This window comes from Pseudophryne corroboree, chromosome 10, assembly GCF_028390025.1.
Source record: "Pseudophryne corroboree isolate aPseCor3 chromosome 10, aPseCor3.hap2, whole genome shotgun sequence".
Classification (NCBI taxonomy): Eukaryota; Metazoa; Chordata; class Amphibia; order Anura; family Myobatrachidae; genus Pseudophryne; species Pseudophryne corroboree.
Genome location: NC_086453.1, coordinates 145689633 through 145707590, shown reverse-complemented (window position 1 = coordinate 145707590; position 17958 = coordinate 145689633). Strand labels below are relative to the sequence as shown.

At 46.2% G+C, this 17958-nt stretch overlaps 1 protein-coding gene across 1 annotated transcript in view; it reads left to right on the top strand.

The window, feature by feature from the left end:
* LENG1 (leukocyte receptor cluster member 1) overlaps positions 1-17958 on the top strand; it is a 123463-nt gene that overhangs the window by 29189 nt on the left and 76316 nt on the right. The gene's annotated exons all lie outside the window — the stretch shown is intronic.

Here is a 17958-nt window from a genome sequence, read left to right as displayed (position 1 = left end):
CTCTTAGGAAAAGTTATTTTTCTTTATTTCAGAGTTTATTTTTTTACAGGGAGGCTGCTGGCGACAGTCTCCCTGCAGCGTGGGCCTGAGGGAGGGGGGGCAGTATCTGCCCTGCGGGGTCTTGAGCCACTGCCCCCGCTGACTGGACTTTGAGTTCCAAAGGGGTCTGATCGTGCCCCGCCGCAGGGGAACGCTCGCCTCGGCAGCCAGCCGCCACCCCCTCAGGGAGCTGAAGATAGGCGAGTGAGTCACTGTCCCCCCTTGCAAGCAGGGGGACAGTGTGAAGATGGCGGCTAGAGGGTAGGAGAGCAGTCTTAACTGCGCTCCTGGAAGGCTCAGTGGTACTACGTTGCGGCGCTGGGGGGGCTCCCTTGGCCAGCTCCGGACCCTACACTGACCACAAGCAGCCTGTCGGGGTCTACGGATCCATGCCAGCATGAATTCCTCCGGCCAGTATAATCTCCATTGAGCGAGAAGACAGCACCATTGAGGGGGTGGAGCTCCTCAGAGCGGACTCGGCAGCGTTCAGCGCCATTGTACAGCCTGCAGCTTACTGCCAGTGGATGCCAGGTCCCTCCTGCACGACTCCAGCTATCTGTACGGTACCAGGGGGTTGTAGAAGGGGGGGAGACTGTGTTAGGCTGTGTCACCTATTAAGGGACATAGTCAGCGCGGGTTTAGGTTCTCCCTATACTCTAACAGCGCTGTGCGTGGGTTGGCTCCAATCTCTGTGTCTCTCTGCCATTCTTGGGGTGGGGACTCTGTCTGTCCAAGTACCCTGTGTGTTTGTGGGGTGTTTGAGGGTGTGTGACAACATGTCTAGGGACACTTTTTCATATGCTGCACAGGATTTGTCTTCCCAGGAGGACATTCCATGTAATCAGGATTGCACTGTTTTAGCACAGATCCCAGCTAAAGAGCCAGAATGGTAAGTCTCTCTGAGGGGGAATATTTCTCAGATTTCTGATAGAGTTGCTAGGACTGAGCATGCCACTCAGGTCCTCCAGTTCTCTATGGTGGTATGGTCTGATACTGCCTCCTCGGGGTCCCCTGCGGTACATTCTCATAAAAGGGCGCTTGCAATTATGCAGGATGACATGGACACCGACTCTGACGCTGCAGATGGTGACGGGGATGTGTTGAGGGGGACAGCATCACTTGCCATGGGGTGCAGTTGATGATTGAGGCTGTTAGGGATGTTTACATATTTCGGACACAGCTCCGGAACAGGTGGAAGAGGCCTTCTTTACGGATAATAAGAAGCCCCCCTCACCTTCCCGGCATCCAAAGAATTGAATGCTATCTTTGAAAAGGCATGGGAAACTCCGGAAAAGAAATTCCAGATTCCCAAGAGGGTCTTGGTGGCTTTCCCTTCCCTGAGGAAGATAGGAAGAGATAGGAGTCACCGCCGATAGTCGACGTTTCTGTCTCCAGGCTGTCCAAACAGGTGGTATTACCGGTCCCGGGATCTACCGCGTTGAAGGACCCGGCAGATCGCAAGGTGGATGCTACGCTGAAATCCATTTACACGGCTTCAGGGGCTATATTGCGGCCTACTATAGCCTGTGCTTGGATTGCTAAAGCTATTGCCAGGTGGTCAATCACTCTGCAGGAGGAATCGACTACGCTGGACAAAGGTGACGTTGATTTATTTTTACGTAATATTCGGGATTCTGCAGGGTTCCTGGTGGATTCCATGAAGGACCTGGGTTCCATGGCTGCGGGGATCTCCTTTATGTCTGTCTCGGCTTGCAGAGGTCTCTGGCTGCGCAACTGGTCTGCAGACGCGGAATCCAGGAAGTGTGTGGAGGGCCTACCATACAAAGGTCAGGCTCTCTTTGAGGAGGCGCTGGATGCGTGGATTGCCACGGCTACCGCGGGTAAGTCTCCTTTCCTCCCCTCAGGTGCACGGGCTACGAAGAAGCCTTTTTCCTCTACCACGTCACAGTCCTTTCGGCCCGCGAGGCCTAGAAAGAATAAGCCTTCGAACACCTTCTTCAGAGGTGGTCGTGCCAAGGGAAAGAAACCTGCTCCCGCAGGTTCCCAGACCCAGAAGCCCGCTTCTGATACCCCTAAGTCCTCCGCATGACGGTGGACAGCTAGGCCTGGAGGAAGGTCAGGTGGAGGCAAGACTCCGGCAGTTCAGCCACGTCTGGGTGTCGTCGGGTCTGGACCCCTGGGTTCTGGATATAGTGTCCAGAGGGTACAAACTGGAGTTCAAGATCCCCCGCCTCACCGTTTCTTCAAGTCAGGCTTGCCAGCCTGCTGGCAGACATGACAGTTCTTCTGGAGGCCATCAGAAAATTTGGTTGTGTCAGAGATCATTGTTCCGGTTCCACTTCAGCAGTGGAACAAGGGTTATTATTCGAACCTTTTTGTGGTACCGAAACCGGATGGTTCGGTACGGCCTATTCTAAACTTAAAATCTTTGAACCCTTATCTCAGGGAGTTCAAATTCAAGATGGAATCTCTGAGAGCTGTCATCTCAGGACTGTCGGAGGGGGAGTTTCTGGTGTCCCTGGACATCAAGGATGCTTACCTCCACATTCCCATTTGGGCGCCGCATCAGGCATATCTCAGGTTTGCGCTGATGGACGATCACTATCAGTTACAGGCGCTGCCGTTTGGCCTCACCACAGCACCAAGGATCTTCACCAAGGTGATGGCGGAGATGATGGTTCTCCTCCGCAAACGGGGTGAACATAATTCCATATCTGGACGATCTCCTGATCAAAGCGTCGTCCAGGGAGAGGTTGTTGCGTTCCATCGCACTCCCGACATGGCTGCTCAGGAGGCACGGTTGAATCCTGAACCTTCCAAAGTCTCATCTGGAGCTGACAAGGCGTCTGTCTTTCCTGGGAATGTTCCTTGACACGGAAGTGCAGAGGGTATTTCTCCCGGTGGAGAAAGCATTGGTGATTCAAACAATGGTCCGGGAGGTCCTAAAGCCTGCCCGGGTATCTGTTCATCAATGCATACGCCTCCTGGGGAAGATGGATGCGGCCTAGGAGGCTCTGCAGTACGGCAGGTTTCATGCTCGACCTATTGGACCAGTGGTCGGGCTCTCACCTACACATGCACAAGAGGATACGCCTGTCTCCGAAAGCCAGGATTTCACTCCTCTGGTGGCTGCAACTTCCGCAACTTCTGGAAGGGAGAAGGTTCGGAATTCATGACTGGATCCTTCTAACCACAGATACAAGTCTAAGAGGTTGGGGAGCAGTCACTCTGGGGGAAACCTTTCAGGGACGATGGTCGGATCAAGAGTCACTTCTACCAATAAACATCCTGGAGCTCAGGGCCGTTTACAACGCCCTTCTGCAAGCAGCACGCCTTCTACAGGATCGGGCTGTTCAGGTGCAGTCGGACAATGTGCCCACAGTGGCCTACATAAACCGACAAGGCGGACCGAAGAGCAGGGCTGCCATGTCAGAGGTGTCAAAAATCCTCATCTGGGCAGAAAGGCACGCGGTGGCGATGTTGGCAATCTTCATTCCGGGCGTAGACAACTGGGAAGCAGACTTCCTCAGCAGACACGATCTCCATCCAGGAGAGTGGGGCCTCCATCCGGAGGTGTTCGAGGAGGTAACCGGTTGGTGGGGGGTTCCCCACATAGACATGATGGCCTCACTCCTCAACAAGAAGTTACGGAGGTACTGTTCCAGGTCAAGAGACCCACAGGCAGTGGCGGTGGATGCACTGGTAACACCGTGGGTGTTCAAGTCAGTATATGTGTTCCCTCCACTTCCTCTGATACCAAAGGTTCTTCAGCTCGTGAAAAGAACAAAGGTCCTGGCAATCCTCATTGCTCCGGACTGGCCAAGGAGGGCTACTCGGATCTGCTGGAAGATCCACTGCCTTTACCTCTTCGGGAGGATCTGCTTCTGCAGGGGCCGTTCGCTTATCAAGACTTATGGCGGCTACGTTTGACGGCATGGCGGTTGAACGCCAGATCTTAGCTCGGAAAGGTATTCTGAGTGAGGTCATTCCTACCCTGATACAGGCCAGGAAGGGGGTAACGTCTAAACATTACCATCGCATTTGGAAGAAATATGTTTCTTGGTGTGAGGCCAAGAAGTTTCCGGCGATGGAGTTTCAACTTGGACGTGTTCTCCTTTTCCTGCAAGCAGGGGTGGATATGGGACTGAGACTGGGCTCCATCAAGGTCCAGATCTCTGCTTGTCCATCTTCTTCCAAAAGCAATTGGCTGTTCTTCCTGAGGTTCAGACCTTTTTGAAAGGGGTTCTGCACATCCAGCCTCCCTTTGTGGCTCCATGGGATCTTGATGTGGTGTTGCAGTTCCTGCAATCTACTTGGTTTAAGCCTCTACAGGAGGCTGATCTCAAGTTTCTCACGTGGAAGGCGGTCACCTTGTTGGCCTTGGCTTCTGCATGACGCGTGTCGGAATTGGGGGCTTTATCTTGTAAAAGCCCCTATCTGATCTTCCATGAAGACAGGGCGGAACTTAGGACTCATCCACAGTTCCTACCGAAGGTTGTGTCGGCTTTCCACATCAACCAACCTATTGTGGTGCCAGTGGCTACTGACTCCTCAATTACTTCAAAGCCTTGGATGTAGTGAGGACTTTGAAGATTTCCGTGAAGAGGACAGCTCGTCATAGGAAAAGTGACTCTATGTTTTTCCTCTACGATCCAAAGAAAATTGGATGTCTAGCTTCTAAGCAGTCGATTTCCCGCTGGATCAGGTTCACTATCCAGCATGCTTATTCCACGGCAGGATTGCCGTGTCCAAGATCTGTGAAGGCCCACTCTACTCGTAAAGTGGACTCTTCCTGGGCGGCTGCCCGGGGTTTCTCAGCGGTACAGCTCTGCCGAGCAGCTACTTGGTCTGGGTCGAACACGTTTGCCAAGTTTTACAAGTTCGATACTTTGGCCTCTGATGACCTCAAGTTTGATCAAGCAGTGTTGCAAGAGCCTCCGCGCTCTCCCTCCCGTACTGGGAGCTTTGGTACATCCCCATGGTACTAATGTGGACCCCAGCATCCTCTAGGATGTAAGAGAAAATAGGATTTTGGTTACCTACCTGTAAATCCTTTTCTCATAGTCCGTAGAGGATGCTGGGCACCCGCCCAGCGCTTCGTTTTCCTGCATTGGTTTTATGATTCACTGTTACCTGGTTCCTAGGTAAGTTCTGCGTTATTTACTGTTTCAGCTGTTGCTGAGTTGTTCCGGCATGTTGGCTGGATTTGCATGTTTGTCTGAGCTGGTATGAATCTCGCCACTATCTGTGTAATTCCTTCTCTCGAAGTATGTCGTCTCCTCGGGCACAGTTTCTAGACTGAGTCTGGTAGGAGGGGCATAGAGGGAGGAGCCAGCCCACACTATTAAACTCTTAAAGTGCCAATGGCTCCTGGTGGACCCGTCTATACCCCATGGTACTAATGTGGACCCCAGCATCCTCTATGGACTACGAGAAAAGGATTTACCGGTAGGTAACCAAAATCCTATTATTGCAGGAAGAACATCCTCCTGTGTACTTGTTAAGGGCCATACACACTATGCGATACCTGCCAACGCCAATATTGGCGGCGGCATCGGCAAGTGCATACACAGTTGCCGATGCCGCCAAGACAGGCAGTGACAGCAGGGACGACAACAGCGCGGTCGTTAATGAGGACCTCCCTCGTCCGTACATGTTCGGACTAGGGAGGGGGTCGTTAACGATGCGCGGGAGCACATCGTTAACGACATCTAGTGTACATACTAGACGAGATTGTGAAAGATCTCGCTCAGATCGGCCATTCTGAGCGAGATCTTTAAAAATCTCGTCTAGTGTGTGTGGGGCTTTAGTGGAACACAAGTGTAAATGACTTCTATTTAAATGACAGTGCTACCACCTGCAGTATTACGGTATCCGTTTGGATGGTCGACCATGTTATGGTCGACAGTCATTAGGTTGACCACTATTGGTCGACATTGACATGGACACATGGTCGACATGAGATTTTCACAATTTTTTTTCTTTTGTGGAACTTTTCCATACTTTACGAACCACGTGGACTACGATTGGGAACGGTAACCTGTGCCGAGCGCAGCGAGGCACCTTGCCTGAAGCATGGCGAGCGAAGCAATCCATGCGAGGGAACACGGTGCACTAATTGGGGTTTCCCGTCACTTTACACAGAAAACGACACCAAAAAAGTTAAAAAAAAACTCCTGTCACCCTTTTCATGTGTCGACAATTTTCATGCGTCGACCATTTGTCCATGTCGACCTAATGACTGTCGACCATTCATACCGGAAACCAGTATTACTACACTACAGAGACAGAAGATGCGTAACTTCCAACATTTAGACATGCAAAATTGGGACAAAATAAACCTGACCAAATGATTGACCCAGCAATATGATTTTCTGTGTGAAAGGGATTAAAAGCTGCTCCCCCAAAAAAACAAAACAAAAACAAAACATGCTGCAAATGCCAGTACTTACACCACTTTCTGTCTGAAATTGGTATTGGTTTGATAATAGGATCTGTGCACAAGACCTTTAAAACCTGGGACTGCGAAGCTGGGTATACGTTAGACCTGGGCCAGCCAACCTGTGGCTCTCCAGCTGTTATAAAACTACAAGTCCCATCATGCCTTGCCACAGTTTTGCTATTAGGGAATGCTTAAACTGTGGCAGGGCATGCTCGGATGTGTAGTTTCACAACATCTGGAGAGCCATAGCTTGGCCAGGCCTGCACTAGACAATCCTGGATCTTGGCCATTGGCACGACTGATGGAACGATGCCGATCGGCCGTATACATTGAACGATATGTTACACCAGGGATGGGGAACCTTCAGCCCTCCAACTGTTGTTGAACTACACATCCCAGCATGCCCTGCAACAGTTTTACCATGGCCAAAGAACTAAACTGTAGCAAAGCAAGCTGGTGTGTAGTTCAACCTCTGGAGGCCAAAGTTTCCGCACCTCTTTATGTTACACGATATATCGTTCAGTGGCAACATCCAGGAGCATGTGGTCGTTAAAGATGTCTTCAGATCTGCCTGCACTGCAGGCAGATGAGAAGATGCAAAAAATAAGATTTTACTTACCGGTAAATCTATTTCTCATAGTCCGTAGAGGATGCTGGGGGCTCTGTAAGGACCATGTGGAATAGACTGGCTCCGCAGGAGATAGGGCACTTTAAGAAAGCTTTGGATTCTGGGTGTGCACTGGCTCCTCCCTCTATGTCCCTCCTCCAGACCTCAGTTAGAGAAACTGTGCCCAGAGGACATGAACAGTACGAGGAAAGGATTTTTGTAAATCTAAGGGCAAGATTCATACCAGCCACACCAATCACACCGTATAACTTGTGATAAACTACCCAGTTAACAGTATGAACAATAACATAGCCTCGGTTCAAACCCGATCAACTATAACATAACCCTTATGTAAGCAATAACTATATACAAGTCTTGCAGAAGAAGTCCGCAGTTGGGACGGGCGCCCAGCATCCTCTACGGCAGGCATGTCCAAACTGCGGCCCTCCAGCTGTTGTGAAACTACATATCCCAGCATGCCCTGACACCGTTTTGCTGTCAGAGAATGCTAAAGCTGTGTCAGGGCATGCTGGGATGTGTAGTTTCTCAACAGCTGGAGGGCCGCAGTTTGGACATGCCTGCTCTACGGACTACGAGAAATAGATTTACCGGTAAGTAAAATATTATTTTCTCTAACGTCCTAGAGGATGCTGGGGACTCCGTAAGGACCATGGGGATTATACCAAAGCTCCCAAACGGGCGGGAGAGTGCGGATGACTCTGCAGCACCGATTGAGCAAACAGGAGGTCCTCTTCAGCCAGGGTATCAAACTTATAGAACTTTGCAAAGGTGTTTGACCCCGACCAAGTAGCAGCTCGGCACAGTTGTAGTGCCCAAGAGGAGCCCACCTTCCTAGTGGAATGGGCCTTAACCGATTTAGGCAATGGCAATCCTGCCGAAGAATGCGCCTGCTGAATCGTGTTACAGATCCAGCGAGCAATAGTCTGCTTTGAAGCAGGAGCGCCAACCTTGTTGGCCGCATACAGAACAAACAGAGCTTCGGTCTTCCTGATCCTAGCTGTTCTGGTCACATAAATCTTCAAAGCCCAGACCACATCCAGGGACTCTGAATCCTCCAAGTCCCGTGTAGCCACAGGCACGACAATAGGTTGGTTCATATGAAAAGATGAGACCACCTTGGGCAGAAATTGAGGACAAGTCTTCAACTCTGCCCTATCCACGCGAAAAATCAGGTATGGGCTTTTATATGATAAAGCCGCCAATTCCGAAACCTGCCTTGCAGAAGCTAAGGCCAACAACATGACCACTTTCCAAGTGAGATTTCAACTCCACTGTTTTGAGTGGTTCAAACCAAGGTGACTTGAGGAAACTTAATACCACGTTTAGGTCCCAAGGCGACAACCGGAGGTACAAAGGGAGGCTGAAAATGCAGCACGCCCTTCACAAAAGTCTGTACTTCAGGAAGAGAAGCCAATTCTCTTTGAAAGAAAATGGATAAGGCCGAAATTTAAACCTTTATGGACCCTAATTTTAGGCCCAAATTCACTCCCGTTTGAAGGAAGTGAAGCAGACGGCCCAACTGGAACTCCTCCGTAGGAGCAGCTCTGGCCTCACACCAAGAAACATATTTTCGCCATATACGGTGATAATGTTTCGACGTCACGTCTTTCCTAGCCTTGATCAGGGTAGGAATGACCTCCTCCGGAATCCCTTTTTCCGCTAGGATCCGGCGTTCAACCGCCATGCCGTCAAACGCAGCCGCGGTAAGTCTTGGAACAGACAGGGCCCCTGCTGCAGCAGGTCCTGCCTTAGAGGAAGAGGCCACGGATCTTCTGTGAGCAACTCTTGCAGCTCCGGATACCAAGTCCTCCGTGGCCAATCTGGAACAATGAGGATTGTTCTGACCCTGCTTATTCTTATTATTCTCAACACCTTGGGTATGACGCCATCATGTCTATCTGAGGTAGACCCCACCGATCCGTGATCTGTGCGAAGACTTCTTGATGAAGTCCCCACTCTCCCGGATGCAGGTTGTGCCTGCTGAGGAAATCCGCCTCCCAGTTGTCCACCCCCGGGATGAACACTGCTGATAGTGCGCTTACATGGCCTTCCGCCCAGCGTAGAATCCTGGTCGCTTCTGCCATGGCCACTCTGCTTCGCGTTCCGCCTTGGCGGTTTACATGAGCCACTGCCGTGACATTGTCTGGCTGAATCAGAACCGGTTTTTCCCGAAGCAATTCCTCCGGTTGACGCAGGGCGTTGTATATGGTCCTCAACTCCAGGACGTTGATGTGGAGACAAGTCTCTAGATTTGACCAGAGACCTTGGAAATTTCTTCCCAGTGTGACTGCTCCCCAGCCTCGGAGGCTTGCGTCCGTGGTCACCAGGACCCAGACCTTTTTGGATAAGCGTGTCAGCGCCTTGTCTACTTTAGGCGAAGATTCCCATCGTATCCTATCCGTTTGTGGAAAAGGATACGCCATAAGAATCCTTTTGGGAACTTGTGGTCTCCTATCTGGAGATTCCCAAGTCTTTTCGCACAATTCGCTCAGCTCAAATGAGGACGGAAAGGTGACCTCAGGCTTTTTCCCTTTATACATGTGTACCCTCGTGTCAGGGACAGGGGGTTCCTCAGTAATATGCAAAACCTCTTTAATGGCAATAATCATGTACCGAATACCTTTTGCCACCTTCGGCTGTAATTTTGCATCTTCATAGTCGACACTAGAGTCAGTATCCGTGTCAGTATCTGTGTCATCGATCTGGGATATGGTGCGCTTCTGAGGCCCCGAAGGTCCTGGCAACACAGGGACAGGCATGGTCTGGCTACCTGACTGATCCCTAGCTTCAGCCTTGTCTAACCTTTTATGCAATAGATTGACATTTGCATTTAAGACATTCAGCATATCCATCCATTCCTGTGTCGGCGCTGCCGACGGCGATATGACATTCAAGCACTCCCCCTCCACATTAAGCGAGCCTTCCTCGTCAAACATGTCGACACACGCGTACCGACACACTTCACACACACACACACACACACACACACACACACACACACACACACACACACACACACACGGAAACTGTTTTCTGAAGACAGTATCCCCTTTAAGGCCCTTTGGAGAGACAGAGAGAGAGTATGCCAGCACACACCCCAGCGCAATGACCCTGGAGACCAAAACAAAATGTTTTTCCCCAGCCGCACAGTATAATATGTTATCCGCCAATTATGTGCCCCCCCCCCCCCTCTCTTTTAAACACCCCTTCACCGTGTGTAAGCAGGGGAGAGTCCGGGAGCTTCCTCTCAGCGGTGCTGTGGAGAGAAAATGGCGCTGCTGAGGGAGAAGCCCCGCCCCCTCAGCGGCGGGCTTCAGTCCCGCTCAAAGTTATTAAAAAATGGCGGGGGCTCTTTTATATACATGTACAGTGCCCACCTGTACATGTATATTGTCTTTTGCCATAAGAGAGGTGTTATATTGCTGGCCAAGGCGCGCCCCCTGCGCCCTGCACCCTTACAGTGACCGGAGTATGTGAGCTGTATGGGAGCAATGACGCACAGCTGCAGTGCTGTGCGTTCCCTCAGTGAAGCTCTGAAGGTTTCTGCCGCCTGAGACGTCTTCTGACTTCGTTTCTTCTGGCTCTGTGAGGAGAACGGCGGCGCGGCTCTGGGGGTGGATTCCCAGTAAGAACCTGCGTTCACCCCCTCTGGAGCTAATGGTGTCCAGTAGCCGAGGAAGCAGAACCTATCAATTAAGAAGATCTGCCCCTCTCTCCTCAGTCCATCGATGCAGGGAGCCTGTTGCCAGCAGTGCTCCCTGTGAAAATGTAGAAAAAATCCAAACAAAAATGCTTCCTAGGCAGAGAACTCCGGGGAGCTCCCTGCAGTGCACCCATCTCGCTCTGGGCACAGTGTAAAACTGAGGTCTGGAGGAGGGACATAGAGGGAGGAGCCAGTGCACACCCAGAATCCAAAGCTTTCTAAAAGTGCCCTATCTCCTGTGGAGCCCGTCTATTCCCCATGGTCCTTACGGAGTCCCCAGCATCCTCTAGGACGTTAGAGATAAACATTGCATGGAAGCGCGCAATAGTGTGTAAAGGGAAAAAAAGAAGAAGAAAAGGATCTGTTTCCGGTGCACACAGATTTAAAAAATAACTTTTATTATGACCTTAAAATGCAGAGAAGAATATACTATTTCATCCGACTCTTCTCAGATGAATTGATGCGAAATATTAAAAAACAGAAATACAGTAGTGTGTAAATTGACAAGACTATCTAGGGTATTCAATTATCCGCAAATTCGCGGCAATTTTTCGTCCGAAAATTTTTCGCGGCAACTGGCCGAAAAGTGCCGCGAAAACGCTCCGTTTTTTTTCTTTCAATTTTTCGCAAATTTGCGGCAATTTTTCACCCGAAAATTTTTCGCGAAAATTGCCGCGAAAACGCTCCATTTTTCGACCTATTCAATTCCGACCGGGTTTCACGTGAAAATTCTTGCAGTGAAAAGTGCAGGTGAAAATGGGGAAATCGGCCTGTACCCCAAAAAATGCTAAACTAACATAGGAAAACAGAAAAGAAGTGTGTTAGAGATCACATTAGAGAGTTTTTGGGGACTTAAATTGTGTGAAATGGCGGTTATATGCATTTTTTTTTTAATGCAAAAAAATGATAGAAAGCAAGTTTTTTTTGAGCAAAATAAATGCTCTCATTAAATTTGGGGTACATGAAAATGGGTATAAGTATATATTTGGGTCATTTTAGGGTACTTAAAAAAAAAAAGTGGAAACAGACCGATTACTCCCATCTGCAAGCCTAAAAAACACCTGTCCCACTCATAAAGCACCCCAATATACCTGTCCCATACCTTGAACCCCAATTTCCATCACTTTTTACTTTTTCACCCCAAAAATGACATGTCATTATTGGCCAATTAAAAATAATTAAAAACTTCAACGTGCCTAATTAGTCATAAAGGGGGGTGTCCCAGGAGTTCTGTACCATATCCAAACATTTTTACCTTAAAATAGTGACTTATCCCAACTTTTCACCTGCTTCAGAGAAGGTGAAGTGAAATTAGTGAAAACATGATCACCGATAAATTTTCCAGGATAATTGAATAGGCTGTAATTGCATTTCACGTGAAAAGTCCGGTTTTTCACCCGAAAACCGGACTTTTCACGTGAAAAGTCTGTTATCACTGCTAATTGAATATGGCCCTATGTGTGATAGAAAATAAAAAATAGATATAAAAACCTCCGGCTGAGCGTCTTTTTATGTGTCTATTACCAATCTGAACTGTCTCATATAGTTGATTTATAATATATTCTAACTTGACAGTACTACAATAGTATCTTTAATATGATACAAATGTTTGCGTCTGGGTTTACTCAAAATATTTTAAAATATGACTCAAATGTTACTCTCTTGGTTTTCCCAGACTGATAGATCAATGTGTTACAATGTTGTTCTATTAGCTCATCTAAGAAATTCTGGCTCTCTGCCCAGATTATTAGTATAATAGATACTCAAGAATAACTGACAGTCTCCTTCCAGAGAGTTATAGGGAAAAAACGATCCATACAGTATATTCCCGTATTAGTAATAGTACATTAATGTGGATATATCCGCTCAATTTTGTCAAGAAATAAACGTGGAATTACTGGTACATACTCATATGTGTTGATAATTTAATAAGTTTTATCTAAATGTCCACATGTGGACATCTCTCACATAGAGTGTCAGATGTCCTCTTTGGATAATCGAATCCCCGAAACAGAACAGGATTAAGCCACCTCACAGTGTCATGGGTGGGCTCTCATATCAGGAGAGTAGAGATTTTTTCAAAATATTGAGAGCATCCAATCCTTGACTGCTATGTTATATCTCTCACGTATAGTGTCAGACGTATTAATACCACTAGCAGTCAGTGTGCTCTTTATTCGAAAGTAAGGGGCCCTACACACTCGGCGATGCGCCGCCGAGGTGCCCGACGGCCGATACGGCCGACGAGCAACCCGGCGGCGGGGGGGCAGTGACGGGGGGAGTGAAGTTTCTTCACTCCCCCCGTCACCCGGCTGCATTGAAGTGCAGGCAAATATGGACGAGATCGTCCATATTGGCCTGCATGCACAGCCGACGGGAGATCAGCGATGAACGAGTGCGGGGCCGCGCATCGTTCATCGCTGGAGTCTCCACACTGAAAGATATGAACGAGTTCTCGTTCATTTATGAACGAGATCGTTCATATCTTTCAGAATATCGGCATGTGTGTAGGGCCTATAAGAGTTTTTCTAAGAGCTTCTATCCTGTTCTATCCTGTTTTTTATTTTTTTATTCACTTTATACTGCACGTCACTCGATAATGTTACACACCAATCACTTAATACATTTTTGGTCACTCTGATTGAATATGGTACATAGGGATACAATAATATTCCGTATTCCTTTATTTTCACTATATTTTATATTATTTATATAATACTCAAACACATTTCACTTATTACATAATATTCTTCTCTTTTTTTTTTTTCTTTTTCCTATTTATTGGTCACACCATTAAATAACACCCTTAGATTTGTCATCCTTATATATCACTGTCTGCCATTTAGATGGGTATGAGACATATATGCAAAATTATATCTATCAATATACTCACAGTGGATTTGATTATAAATATCCCAATATATAACCAATACAAATGCATATTTATTATTATTGTTATCATTATCATTACTAATTATATATATATATATATATATATATTTATTTATTTTCTCCAATGCTATACGCCTATTTTTATATCTATTTATTATTTTCATTTATCCTTATATTTATTTATGTATTTTTATTCCCTAATGTTAAACATCAAGGTGCAAAGAAATGACTATAGGAGTAATATAATTAATATAGAATATTTTCACACAATAATGGTCTTTTACATACTCTTTATGTTTATATGATACAAGGTAGCCACTATGCAAACCAATGAATGGAACCATTTATAGCTAGTGGACGGGATCATCACCCGACAATTAGGTCAGCTATAGCATAGTAAGCATGCTGACGGATCCATTAATAAGGTTCCAGCCCTGTGTTTGAATGACGAGATCCCAGACACGGCAAGACATCAAACTCCAGCGGCTCTTGGCGCCAACCTAATTTTGAAAGTCCGTGAGAAACGACGATTGGATGCGGACCACATAAAAGGATTACGCTTCCCCCGTCTCGGGTTACCCTGACTAAGCCTTTTGCGAAATGTACGTAGGACGGACCGGCTGGGTGTCCTACGTGTCTAGTCTAATATCTAACCAATGTATATTTAAATCATGTTTGCTCATCTTTGAAACTAAAAAGCCGCGTACGGCACGGCATATATGCTGGAAGCTCCAGCGTCGTGCATTCTCATACAGCATGCACAGAACTACCAATCAAATTACTATGTAATAAACATGCTGATCCAAATGCATGGGAGTGATAATTCGTGAGATATCTTTTTGATAATCTGTTTGAATCTATATAACGGATGCTGATATATCTGTATGAATGAGTGAGCTACTCACATGTGATATATATATGTGCTAAAATCATTTAGGAGTGTCTACAGGATACGAAGCCTTGGAGAGTTACCCATACTCCTTAGCATATGTGTATCATAGATACTGATTAAAGCTCACGGCACCAACATGACACGTGCATTCTGAATGTCTCCTTCTGCCCAGCAATTCATATAAACAGTTATACATACATATATAGACTAAACAACTATCCGATACGGATTATAATTGTATACTGTTCCCCCTCCTTATAGGGGTATTATATATGTGGATACTGCTTTCTCTGTATGAATATACTCCCTTATAGATACAACATACACTAACCAACGCAGGGAGAGGGAAATTATATGATGCTAATTGATATATATACACTATGATAACAACGATCTACTCATACTCACCCCCGTTTTGTTGTGGATATTGAATTGCATACTAGATGAGCACCACTGACAATTGATAGGGTAGGCCATCTTTATAAATACAAATGATTTGAGTTTAAAAGGGGTCTAGTATTGAAAATTACATTTTGTCCCTACTGTAGTATGTAAAAAAATATATGCTCAACTATAAGTGGGCTAGGATACATACTCATATGTAAACGGAACATACCTGACACCAAGAGTGAGAGGTAAAATCATTTATATATTTAAAATCCTCTATAGTGCACTGAATGTGCTAGTTATTATATCTGTCTCCTGGCACTAGATATGAAAGACGGATGGAACATGAACAGGATAGAAGCTCTTAGAAAAACTCTTACTTTCGAATAAAGAGCACACTGACTGCTAGTGGTATTAATACGTCTGACACTATACGTGAGAGATATAACATAGCAGTCAAGGATTGGATGCTCTCAATATTTTGAAAAAATCTCTACTCTCCTGATATGAGAGCCCACCCATGACACTGTGAGGTGGCTTAATCCTGTTCTGTTTCGGGGATTCGATTATCCAAAGAGGACATCTGACACTCTATGTGAGAGATGTCCACATGTGGACATTTAGATAAAACTTATTAAATTATCAACACATATGAGTATGTACCAGTAATTCCACGTTTATTTCTTGACAAAATTGAGCGGATATATCCACATTAATGTACTATTACTAATACGGGAATATACTGTATGGATCGTTTTTTCCCTATAACTCTCTGGAAGGAGACTGTCAGTTATTCTTGAGTATCTATTATACTAATAATCTGGGCAGAGAGCCAGAATTTCTTAGATGAGCTAATAGAACAACATTGTAACACATTGATCTATCAGTCTGGGAAAACCAAAAGAGTAACATTTGAGTCATATTTGAAAATATTTTGAGTAAACCCAGACGCAAACATTTGTATCATATTAAATATACTATTGTAGTACTGTCAAGTTAGAATATATTATAAATCAACTATATGAGACAGTTCAGATTGGTAATAGACACATAAAAAGACGCTCAGCCGGAGGTTTTTATATCTATTTTTTCCTTTCTATCACACATTGGGGGTCATTCCGAGTTGATCGCTCGTTATTTTTTTCTCGCAACGGAGCGATTAGTCGCTAATGCGCATGCGCAATGTTTGCACTGCGACTGCGCCAAGTAAATTTGCTATGCAGTTAGGTATTTTACTCACGGCATTACGAGGTTTTTTCTTCGTTCTGGTGATCGTAATGTGATTGACAGGAAGTGGGTGTTTCTGGGCGGAAACAGGCCGTTTTATGGGTGTGTGCGAAAAAACGCTACCGTTTCTGGGAAAAACGCGGGAGTGGCTGGAGAAACGGAGGAGTGTCTGGGCGAACGCTGGGTGTGTTTGTGACGTCAAACCAGGAACGACAAGCACTGAACTGATCGCAGATGCCGAGTTAGTCTGGAGCTACTCAGAAACTGCTAAGAAGTGTCTATTCGCAATTCTGCTAATCTTTCGTTCGCAATTTTGCTAAGCTAAGATTCACTCCCAGTAGGCGGCGTGTGCAAAGCTGCTAAAAGCAGCTTGCGAGCGAACAACTCGGAATGACCCCCATAGTCTTGTCAATTTACACACTACTGTATTTCTGTTTTTTAATATTTCGCATCAATTCATCTGAGAAGACTCGGATGAAATAGTATATTCTTCTCTGCATTTTAAGGTCATAATAAAAGTTATTTTTTAAATCTGTGTGCACCGGAAACAGATCCTTTTCTTCTTCTTTTTTCCCTTTACATTTATTGCATGATCTGTGGTAGCACCCCCTATTTATATATTCATATATAATATAAATTGACATTAGGGGTTTTCTGTGACAAATATTCAACACTTGAAATTAATAGTAGAATTTACCTAAATTTAGTCTCCTGTGCAACAATATTCCCTTCTCCCCTCCCCCCTTATACGCAATAGTGTGTATACACAAGACTATGTGGACAATTTTGTTGTTCTAATTTGGCTCAAAATTACAAATGCGCTCATATGTACCAAGCTTTATTGTGTCTAGAGGGCAGAGTTTAGAAAACCCTGCCATAAAGTACTTTATCAAGAAACATTGGGCCTAATTTAGACCTGATCACAGCAGCAAATTTGTTAGCTAATGGGAAAAACCACGTGCACTGCAGGAAAGGGGGGGGGGGGGGGGCAGATATAACATGTGCAGAGAGAGTTAGATTTGGGTGGGGTGTGTTCAAACTGAAATCTAAATTGCAGTGTAAAAAATAAAGCAGCCAGTATTTACCCTGCAGAGAAACAATATAACCCACCCAAATCTAACTCTTTGCACATGTTATATCTGCCCCACTTGCAGTGCACATGGGCCCTCATTCCGAGTTGTTCGCTCTGTAATTTTCTTCGCATCACAGTGATTTTCCGCTAATTGCGCAATGTTTGCACTGCGACTGCGCCAAGTAAATTTGCTAAGAAGTTTGGTAGTTTACTCACGGCATTACGAGGTTTTTTCTTCGTTCTGGTGATCGTTGTGTGATTGACAGGAAGTGGGTGTTTCTGGGCGGAAACTGGCCGTTTTATGGGTGTGTGTGAAAAAACGCCGTTTCTGGGAAAAACGCGGGAGTGGCTGGAGAAACGGGGGAGTGTCTGGCCGAACGCTGGGTGTGTTTGTGACATCAAACCAGGAACGAAACTGACTGAACTGATCGCAGTGGCAGAGTAAGTATCGAGCTACTCAGAAACTGCTAAGAAATTTCTATTCGCAATTTAGAGAATCTTTCGTTCGCAATTTTGCTAAGCTAAGATTCACTCCCAGTAGGCGGCGTCTTAGCGTGTGCAATGCTGCTAAAAGCAGCTTGCGAGCTAACAACTCGGAATGAGGGCCATGGTTTTGTCCATTTGCTAACAAATTTGCTGCGGCGTTCAGGTCTGAATTAGGAGTCGACAGCAACAGATTCCAAATGCAAATGTCACACCTGGAATCTACTCCAGA